At 41.2% G+C, this 11,681-nt stretch overlaps 1 pseudogene; it reads right to left on the reverse strand.

Moving 5' to 3' along the window:
* Window positions 1-3,099: 3,099 nt before the first annotated feature.
* On the reverse strand, window positions 3,100-3,552 carry LOC145535635 (protein FAM209 pseudogene; annotated as a pseudogene).
* Window positions 3,553-11,681: the final 8,129 nt, after the last annotated feature.

Raw genomic sequence — 11,681 nt, forward strand, 5'->3', positions numbered from 1 at the left:
AGTTTGGGTTTCCACTGAGACCAAGGCAGCCCTTCTTGCGGGGGGGGTGGGGTTCTGGTTTTCAGTTGGGAGCCCCGGGTATGGGGGCAAAGTAGGAGGACAGGAGGGAGCTGAAGGTGTCACACCCAAACCTACACCCTTAGGACACAAGTCTGGCATATTTCGCAGAGAGAAAAAGGGCAACACATATGCTACTTCTACCCATTTCTCTTGTTTTTTTTACAGAACCGGTCTAATTGTAGAACAGTATTATACTTAAGAGACCCTCCAACTGGCCACCGTTCGCCATCCTCCAGCGGGTACCGCGGCCATGCAGTATCACATAGGAAGACCAGGTGTGTCTTCTTTAAGCCCTGGGGATCAAATCTATCCTAGTTTTTCAGGATACAGTTCAAAGGAGTGAGGCTGGAATTGTTAGCTCCCATCTGTAAGAGAGAAAAAAAGCGACCAGCGCCCTCTTTCTATCGGAGGCGTCCCTCCCTGCTCTAGATGGGGGTGTAGACAGACTTGACACCAAAGCTTTTCTTTTTCTGGTCGGACTTAGTCTGTCCCTTACCGACGCAGGCGCCGTACTCGTCCCTCCCGGTTCTACCACCGAGACGGGGTGGGGATGCACCAGGGGTAGACCTGATGGCATCCCTGACTGACGTCCAGCTCCTCGCCGTTAAAACCTTGCTTGCCTCTGATGCCACCCGGGGTGCAATCAGAGTAACCTTCCAGAATGCCTCCCAGACCAAGACCGCTGGAGGAGACATTTGTCACCTGAGTGCCTGTGCACGACCCTGAATATATTCCTGACCACAATAAGACCAATGCGCACATAAAACTGAGATGTTCCTTCCAAGCATCACCACACCAGTATAAGAGCCTCGTCTGGGCCACTAAGAGCCAGTGTTACCAAAGGAAAAAAAATCCATTGCAGTTCCAATCTGAGTAACTTTTAACCTCAGAGATGTTCCCGCAGCTAGAGCTCCATCTAGCTTCCAAACTTTCGATTCCTAGCGAGGCTAGGCGCTTGCTGACTACCAACCTCAAGTTTGGGACCCAAGGAACAGTACACAGTAACAGCATAGATCACAAGTCCCTTGAAAGTCTATGACCCGACAGATAGGTTAGTACTTCTAATTCCCAAGGAGCTATGAAATGGTCAAAGAGACCGAAAAGTTTGACCGAGAAAGGAGAGTTCGGTCCACACGCTTTGCCCATTTCTGCTCGGTCCCCAAAGGAGACACTGGGTGCCTCTTGGCATTGGCAGGTCGGTATAAACCCCCGACAGGTTTCTGCCATAAGCCGTATGAGGTCACCGCGGAACCGCAGAGCAGGGCTCCTCACTTCTTTCACGCAGATTCACACAAGCACGCCGTAGAGTTAGTAAAGTACAGCAGAAAACGTGTTCGCTCGGAGAACAAAGAACTAGAGCTCTAAGCATCCTTACCTTGTGGCGAAGAATTCCGGACGAGCCCGCAAGATGAAAGGGTGTTGCTGAGCCACAGAAAAACGGCCGGGATTCTTGGCCTCTGGAGGAGAAGAATTCAATCCTGGGCCAGAGACGAGGCTGGATCGCTCAGAGCTTTGGTGTGATCAAGTTTTATTAAAGTATAAAGGAGATAGAGAAAGCTGACATAGGCATCAGAAGGGGGCAGAAAGAGTACCTCCCTGCTAGTCTTCAGCTGGATGTTATATAGTCACTAGCAGTTTGTTAATGTAAGAAAGGAATGTCTTCAACTCAGAGTGACACCACACCCCTCATCCATAAGATGTATTTTCGAATAATCTGGGCACCGGACATTCCAGGCCATAAAAGGATTGACTTGAATTTTGCAGAAAGGCAGATCATGCAAATAGTTTCATTTACATAGATTAGGGGAACAATGTCTGAGTATAACATACTGGTTTGCCAAGTAGGTTCTGAGCCTTAGGCGAAAGACAGTGTTTGGGGTAAATGCACAGTACATTAACATAGCTTAAGACAAACATTTCCATAAGAAAAATGCATTGGTTAACTCAAAGTTTGAGAGTAGTTAACTTCAGCTGAAACCAGGTGTCATGGCAACACAGTATTTTAAGAGAAACCTCTCAAATTTGTATAGAGAAGGGAAAAAATATCGCTAGTTTGTTTTTTCCTGCCGCTTAAGAGAGATAAAATGTTTGACACTTGCAGCCTATTTCCTCCATTTGGAGACCCCTGGCCTTCCTGCCTGTTGCCCTCTCTCAAAAACGTGCTCAGTGTTATACATGATTTCAAGTTATGAGTCCTTCATGAAAATATTATTAGAAGACTATTTAAGCAAAATAATCACTGATGGTATAAACAGCAGCAGAAGTTCTGCTGAGCAGTAGATCTATTTAAACCTCAGATTAAAGATAAAACTCCTGAAGAATTTATGGTAATAAAACACAATGGAAATGCTGCAATGGAAATACGGAAATAAGATAACTTTTTAGAGTAGACTGGTGAAACTAAAATAATGAGATACCACTACACACTTATTGGAATGGTCAAATACAAAAATCTGACAAACCAATTACTGGCAAAGATGAGGAACCACAGGAACTCTCATTCCTTGTTAGTGGGATTGCAAAATGGTAGAATCACTTTGGAAGCAATTTCTTACAGAGCTAAACATTGTCATACCACATGATCTATCAATTACACTCCTAGACTGCTCATCAAATGATTTGCTAGTTAATACCCACACAAAAACATGCACATGAATTTTATAACAGCTTAATTCATACTCTCTCTCTCTCACCCACAAATTGGAAGCAACCAAAGTGTCCTTTAGTAGACGACTGGGTAAACAAACTTTGGTACATCAACATAGCAGAATATTATTCAAGAATAAAAAGAAATTAGCTAGCAAATCACAAAAAGAGATGGATGAAATCTGAATGAATGTTATAAAGTAAAATAAGCTAGTCTGGAAAAGGTTATACACTTCATGCTGCCAATTATACGACACTCTGGAAAAGGTCAAACTGTAGAGCAAATAAAAAATATCAGAGGCTTTTTTCTTTTGCTTCAGAATAGTTTTATTAGTTTGGATAAGGTATGTCAACAATCAACAATTCCTCTCCTACTCTGACATACAAATCCACTCAATCGGAGTCTTCGTCGCACCAGAGTTCATACAGTGTAATGTTATTGTGTGCGTCTGCAGGAACCTCGACATTGGGAGCATTGAGGTTACTGCAGGTTGCCGTGGCAAGTTTCAGATTCCGCACCCTGGACACAAATTTCACAAGGTCCATCTCCAGCTGGGTTAAGGTGGCAAACATATAGTCTTTGTCTGGGGAAGCATTTTTCTTTTTCTGTCCCGGAGAGCCAAATGAACCGCCCTGACAGGCAGGAGGAGTCTGCACATTACTCTCACCACTCTCTCCCATCAACTTCACTGTCACATACATGAGCACAATGAAGAAAAGCCAGGGAAACATGATCTTAAGCCAGTCTCGGGCATGCTCTGGTTGATTTTGCTGAATTAGACTGTATCCTCCGCAGAGCATCTTCCCCTGGATTTCTTCGGCTCTCTCTCTCAGAGAAGTAAACATTAAGGCGCAGACACAGGTAACACCCGTGGAAAAGCACAGGAACCATTTGATGGACCACATGTGAGCCGAGAGGAAACAGCTCCTGGTGCGCTGGTTTGCCCTGGCACCTGGAGACTGAGGACCAGCCAGGGCTGGGCCCTTGGTGACGTCATAGAGGGCCCCGCCCCCACCAGAACCCATGTGGCCATTGTGATGACTTCAGGGCCGAGGGTAAGAAGGCTTGCAGGGGTCAACTGGGAGTAGGGCTTAAAGGGAAATAGCGAAATTTCCAGAGGGCAATTGAAAAAGAGGTGGGGAGTGACAGAATGCCATTTCCATGCCAATGTATTCTTTCTGAACCTGGTGCTCTACTGGGAGGGTGGGTCCGTTTTCGATTTTCATTATTCCATTTGTTGAATCCAAACACTGGGCTGAGCAGAGCAGCCCCATGGGCATGTACCCCTATGGAGCAGAGGGACAAGTGGGAAAGTAAGATATTAAACCAGAGGCCACAAACTAGGAGCCACTGATGTGTTTTGTGTGGCCAACACTGTTCTTAAAAATGACTGTACTCAGTCGCTGTCGTGTGTGACTCCTTGAGACCCCATGGACAGTAGCCCACCAGCTCCTCAATCCCTGGGATTTCCCAGGCAAGAATACCGGAGTAGGTTGCCATTTCCTTCTCCAGGCATAAAGGATGTTTTAGGGCAGTGAAACTATTCTGTATGATGTTATGGAAGATACATGACACTACATATTTGTCAAAACCAGAAGAACCTTACAGCACAAAAAGTAAAGCAATGCATGCATATTTAAAAAAAACTGACATCAAGAATAGAATGCAGAATTTGACTAAAGAATGGAATTATATTACAAATGTATGAAACCACCTCACTAAGATCCCCTGACTTAAGTAACTTCGGAAATGAATGGAGTTTGCAAGACTGAAAGTAAAATATAAAAGCAGTGTAATCTAGTTTATAGTGTTCTTTCTCGTAGGGGTACAGGTTAACAATCCTGATACTGTTACACATGCATACTTGAATTGAGCAGTGAAATAGATGGCCCATGAGTATACATACATATATTTCTTTGCCTTCTTAGCTGAAAGGGTTTAAGAGAAATGATACTCCCAAAATCTGAAAGAAACAATGATGTAGAAATAAGCACAGATCTTGGTTCCCAATCCTCTTTTCCAATAAAAGGAACCAGGCTTCTTGGAGAAATTACTGATTGTAGGGCTCAGAGAGGAAATATAGAAGAGGAGTCTGGGGGATCTTACTGTATCAAAAAGGAAGTGCTTTAAAATTTTAAAAAAATAAAAAAGCCCTGAAGTAACGGAGTTATGTCAAAGAAGACAGGAATGAGCTTCCAATGGCCAAAACTGTAACAAGACGAGCAACGTAATAAATTAAGTTAGTCATCTTTTGGGATTATATCCCAAAGTATAAAATGAATATCTATGGGTCCGTACTGATATAAATAAATGATTGAATACATGTGAGACAATAGACAAATTTCCCACGCGAAAGAATTTCAGATAACTGACATAGGTAATTGTGCTCTCAAGGAGGTGGAGCTCCCTATTCCTTAAGAGTGACTTCATTCAAAAAGTCACATAGTGACTTCATTCAAAAAAATACAGCAATATGGCGAGGGGGAAAAAGAGTAACTTGACAGTGGAATAACCTGACAAACACTACTTCAGCCCAGTGGTCAAGGTCAACATTACCAGGGATAAGACATGTAGATCGTATCACATGGTAAAAAGGACACTCAACCTCTGCGGTCTTCTTCCCCCAAAATCCATGAAGTGAAAGTGAAAATGAAAGTTACTCAGTCATGTCTGACTCTTTGCGACCCCATGGACTATACTGTCCATGAAATTCTCTAGGCCAGAATACTGGAGTGGGTAGCCTTTCCCTTCTCCGGGGGATCTTCCCAACCCAGGGATCAAACCCAGGTCTCCCGCAATGCAGTTGGATTCTTTACCAGCTGAACCACAAAGGAAGACCCCCCCCCCAAAAAAAATTCATAGTTCCAGGTTAATAGGAAAAACATCAGACAAATCCAAGTTGAGGAACATTTTATAAAATACCTGACTAGTACTCCTCAAAACTATCAAGGTCATGAAAAATAAGGGAAGTCTGAGAAATTGTCACATCCAAGAAGAGCCTAAGGAGACATCTACTACATGCAATGTGGGATCCGGGATGGGTTCCTGGGTCAGAAAAAGGACATTGGGTAAAAACTAAGAAAATTTTAATAGGACAAATCTTAGAAATAAAGTAGGCATGCTAGTTTATAACAATATGTGTGATATTTTGGAACTTTCTGATATATGGCAACTATCTTCACTTTTTTTGTTAGTCTAAAATCATTCTAAGGTTTTTTAAAGTTTATTTTTAAAACATAGAGCAATGGAGGCAACATTAACATTATTTGCTGACGACAGGAGACTCCAAAGAAAAGTACTCTATATAGTCAGCCTTTCCTATCCATGGGTTTTGCATGCAGGGATTCACGAAGTGTGGATTAAAAATATTTATTTAAAAAAATCCAGAAATTTCCAAAAATCAAAATTCAAATTTACCACATGCTGGCAACTATTTACATATCATTTACATTGTATTAGGTAGTATAAGTAATCTAGAGATGATTTAAAGTATATGAGAGGATATGGGCAGTTTATATGCAAATCCTAAAATGCTATGCTTCTTATTATAAGAGACTTGAACATCTGTGGATTTGGGTATCTGATCTTTGGCAGTGGTGTCTTAGAACCAATCTCCCAGAGATATTGAGGGACAGCTGTATTTTAAAGGAATTGAGCTAGATGGCTGGATAAAAATAATAATATATAGAACAGTCTTCCTATACACTAACAACCAATTACATTTATAATGGAAGACATCATTTATAATAGCTAGAAACAGATAAATATTAAGAATACATTTAAGGACAAATAAAAAATATGCAACAGCTATTTGAAGAAAATTCTGAAATACTACTGAAAAACACAATGAAATGCATGACGAAATGGAAAGATGTATCTTTTGGGAGTATGAAAAGATTTTATACAGATATCAATTGTCCCCAAATTATTCTAAAATTATGATGAGATTTCAAAAAAATACTAATGTGATTGGTATGAGAAGTAAGCTAATTCTATAATATATGTGGAAAAACAAACATGTTATAAGAGGCAGGACATTTCTGAAAAAGAAGATGAATGAGCATGAAGGTTGTCCTTACTAGATTTTAAAGCATATGGTTAGCCTACATACTTACATAGAGAAGTACTGGTATACGACTAGTACTGGTACATGGTAAGACTTACAGCTCATGAGGTAAGAAGCGAGAGCAGAAATCAACTCAACTACACACACACATACACACACATACAGCTTTTGTATGAAAGTGGCACCCCCAAAATTCATGTTGTAAACCTAATGTCTAGTGTGAGGATATTAGAAGGTGGGGCCTTTGGGAGATATTTAGGTCAGGAGGGTGGAGCCCTCAAGAATGGAGATTAATGCTCTTACAAAGAGAACTCACAGAGCTCCCTAGCTCCTTTCACCATGTGAGAATACAGTAAGTCCCTTACATAGGAATCTTCAAACTGTGAAATTTCAAAGATTCAAACTTGCATTCCCATGTCCAGTCACGTCAGTTAATTCACGTGTCTGGCAGACATTGCCTCATGCGCGCATCCTCTACAAACGGTTGTGCTTTTGTGTTTTTTTCAGCACAGTACTGTATAGAGTACACTAGAACACTACATTTATTTCTAGCCCAGGATGTCCGAAAGCACGTGTAAAAGAGCAGTATACCCTATGACCCAGCAATCCCACTCCTAGGCATATACCCCGAGGAAACAAAAATTGAAAAAGACACATGTATCCCATTGTTCATTCCAGTGCTATTTACAACAGCTAGAACATGGAAGCAACCTAGATGTCCATCAACACATGAATGGATAAAGAAGTTGTGGTGCTTATACACAATGGGATATTACTCAGCCATAAGAAGGAACACATTTGAGTCGGTTCTAGTAAGGTGGATGGGCTTCCCTTGTGACTCAGCTGGTAAAGAATCTGCCTGCAATGTGGGGGACCTGGGTTAGATTCCTGGGTTGGGAAGATCCCTTGGAGAAAGGATAGGCTACCCTCTCCAATATTCTGGCCTGGAGAATGTTCCATGGGCTGTATTGTCCATGGGGTTGCAAAGAATTGGACATGACTGAGCGACTTTCACTTCACTAATAAGGTGGATGAACCTAGAACCTATTATACAGAGTGAAGTAACTCAGAAAGAGAAAGATAAATATCATAACACATATATATGGAATCTAGAGGAATGGTACTGAAGAATTTATTTACAGGGGAGCAGTGGAGAAACAGACAGAGAATAGACTTATGGACATGGGAAGAGGGGAAGAGAGGGTGAGATATATGGAAAGAGTAACATGAAAACTTACATTACCATATGTCAAACAGAAAGGAACGGGAATTTGCTGTATGGCTCAGGAAACTCAAACAGGGTCTCTGTATCAACCTAGAAGGGTGAGATGGGGAGAGAGAGAGGAGGGAGGTTCAAAAAGGAGGGGATGTATGTATACCTATGGCTGATTCATGTTGAGATTTGACAGAAAACAACAAAATTCTGTAAAGCAATTATCCTTCAATAAAAAAATTAATTAATTTTTTAAAAAGCAGCAGAATACAGCCGATTCTGTTATTTGGGTACTAAGGCTAACTTTGCTGGGCTTACAACAAACTGGGCTTAAAAGTGCACTCTCAGAATGGAACTTATTCATACGCAGGAGACTTCCTATAGGAGAGAAGTGTGCAACTCAGAAAAGGGCCCTCATCTGGCCATACTGCTACCCTGATCTTGTACCTCTAGCCTCCAGAACTGTGAGAAATAAATTTCTGTTGTTCACAAGCACCTCTATGCCTGATATTTTGTTATAGCAGCCCAAATGGACTAAGATACATAGACACACATACACATCAAGAATATGATAAAGATAGAAGGTGTCATTTTACACTGGGAGAAGAAAGTTTCTTCAACTAATGTTGATGCATTATTTAGTAACCCTCTGGAAAAAAATATAAACTCGAAGAATTATTTTTCTATACCCCATTTTTCACATGTGAGTTCCCTACCTGAAATGTGGTTTATCTATCTTTGATAGGCAATGCTCACTTATGCTTCAAATTCAATTCAAGAACACCCCTCTCTCTTCCCCTTCTCCCTCTTGCTGAGCAACTCATCACAAAAAATTAGGTGAGATCGATCGAGACAAGTATCCGTGACAGGGGTCATGGAGCCATAGTGGGCCAGAGTGAGATGTTAGAAGTGAAATAGGGGTGATAAGGATATCCATGCAGTCAGAATAGCCTAGTATAGGGAGTCAGAACTCAAATAGGTTGAAGTGACCAGATCCACAAGAGCAGGGAAGGGAAGTGTGTAGCATGAGATGTCACAATTTGAGCAGGGAAAACAGGATATCCATGCTAGGATGTGTCATGGGCAATCAGTGCCAAAGTGGGATTAAGAGGCATTCACAGAGCAGAGCAGCTTGCTATGAGAGTCCGTTTAATCTGGAGGATATTAAATAGGAAGCTGGCCAGGCATACAGAGTAAAAGCCTCAGTCCAGAGAAGACGAAATCCACAAGGAGGAGGCAGGTTTGTGTAGAAAGTCAGAGGCCAAGCAAGGTGAGGAGGGCATTCATGGATGGAAGTGATCCAGCTCTGTGTGGGCAGTTAGAGGCTGAGTGGAACAAGGAGAGTATCTGCACATGGGGGTATGCCAGTGCAGAGTATCAAAGCGCAAGGAGGGTAAGGGGGGTATGTTTATAAAAGGGTTGCCTGGAGTGGGTGTCAGAGTCTGAATATGCTGAGAAAGGCACTCACATGAGTTGAGGACAATCCAGCATTTTGTGATATCAGAGCCTGAGCTATATCGGGAGGATACACACACACACACACACACACACACACAGGCATGCACACACACGTGTACACTTCCCAGACTCTCGATGAAAGGAACTGGGAAATAATGAGTACACACAGATCTCATATATTGGATTCTAAATTCCATTTTCCACTAAAAATACTTGGGACTTCTTGGAGAAATTGTTAATTCCATGGCTAGGACAGGAAAAGTACAAGATGAGCCTGGAATATCTTGTACCAAAAGCATCAAATTTTTCAAAGAATGCTGCTGCTGCTAAGTCGCTTCGGTCATGTCCGACTCTGTGCAACTCCATAGACGTCAGCCCACCAGCCTCCTCCGTCCCTGGGATTCTCCAGGCAAGAGAACTGGAGTGGGTTGCCATTGCCTTCTCCGTCAAAGAATGATGGGGAGATGGCAAAAGCACAGAGAGCCAGGCTTAAGGAGGTTCCCACTGTCCAAGGCTGGAACAATGTGAACTTCAAAATAAATAATGATAGTGACAGATCATGATTCATTTAGTAAAATAAGAGACTCTTAATAAAATAGATACAAATAAATTAATAAACCTAATTTTGGTGAGGAATAAAATATTTACGTACTTTAAAATACAAAAAAAAATGTTTTAAAATACAAGATAGGGGAGAGTAACTTGACAGTGGAGAATCTTGTCAGCAACCACTTTAATCAAGTGATCCAAGTGAATATCATCAATATTGGGACACAATGAAATCATGAACCACCTGATAGAATGAGATGATATGAACACAGTATCATTTCTGTCATTTTCCTGTCAAAGATGCAAAACATGAAATTCATCATGAGCAAATACTGGATGGAGCAAAATTGAGAATTCTACAAAATAACTGACCTCTAGTTTTGTCATCCGAGTAATACTGCCTCATAGAATGAGTTGGGAAATGTTCCTTTCCACTTCTGTGGACACATTTAGAATGCATGTGTGGAGAATTAGCATGATTTTTGGTTTAAATACTTGGTAGAATTCAGCAGCGAGGCTATCGGGATCTAGGTAGTGTAAGGGGGCCTTTTGTGAGGTGGGTTGGGCAAAAGGTTTAAAAATGACTAATTCTATCTCTTGCTATTCAGATTTTCATTTTCTTCTTGAGTCAATTTCAGTCATTTATGTATCTCTAGAAATTTGTCCATTTCATCTAAATTTTCTAACTAGCATCATGGCATTTCTTTACAACTATATTTATTTCTCTAAAGTTGGTAGCAATTTTTCCTTTTTTATTCCTAATTTTAGTAATTTGAGTCTTTTTCCTCCTTTGATGAAAATCGCTAAAGTTGTGTCGATTTATTGACCTTTCTAAATAACCAAATTCTAATTTGTTGAGTATCTCTGTGGTTTTTCTATTCTCTATGTCATTAATTTTTCTCTAGAATTAATTGTTTACTATGGCTGCCTATTTGAGTTTAGTTTGCTACATCTCCTCACGTGGATGTGGTGTGTTTTTGCTTTCATTCTTCTCAAAGTAAAGTTGACCCTTGAACAACAGGCATATGAACTCTGCAGGTCCACTTATACAAAGATTTTTTTTCTTTTTTTTTTTTAATTAGTTTATTTATCTATTTTTTAAATTTACAATATTGTATTGGTTTTGCCACACATTGACATGAATCCACCATGGGTGTACATGTTTTCCCCTTCCAGAACCCCCTCCCACCTCCCTCCCCATCCCATCCTTCCGAGTCATCCTGGTGCACCAGCCCCGAGCACCCTGTATCATGCATCGAACCTGGACTGGCGATTCATTTCACATATGATAATTTACATGCTTCAGTGGCATTCTCCCATATCATCCTGCCCTCGCCCTCTCCCATAAAGTCCATAATACTGTTCTATATATCTGTGTCTCTTTTGATGTCTCACATACAGGGTTATCTTTACGATTTAGTAAACTCCATATACATGTGTTAGTATACTCCCCAGGTCGGTAGGTGCCCAAAATGCTACTGGAGATCAGTGGAGAAATAACTCAAGAAAGAATGATGGGATGGAGCCAAAGCAAAAACAATATCCAGCTGTGGATGTGACTGGTGATAATGCTGTGAAGAGCAATATTGCATAGCAACCTGGAATGTTAGTTCCATGAATCAAGGCAAATTGGAAGTGGTCAAACAGGAGATGGCAAGAGTGAATGTCGACATTCTATGAATTAGCGA

The sequence above is a fragment of the Giraffa tippelskirchi genome, chromosome X (assembly GCF_054371585.1).
Source record: "Giraffa tippelskirchi isolate mGirTip1 chromosome X, T2T-mGirTip1v1.2.pri, whole genome shotgun sequence".
NCBI classification, from domain to species: Eukaryota; Metazoa; Chordata; class Mammalia; order Artiodactyla; family Giraffidae; genus Giraffa; species Giraffa tippelskirchi.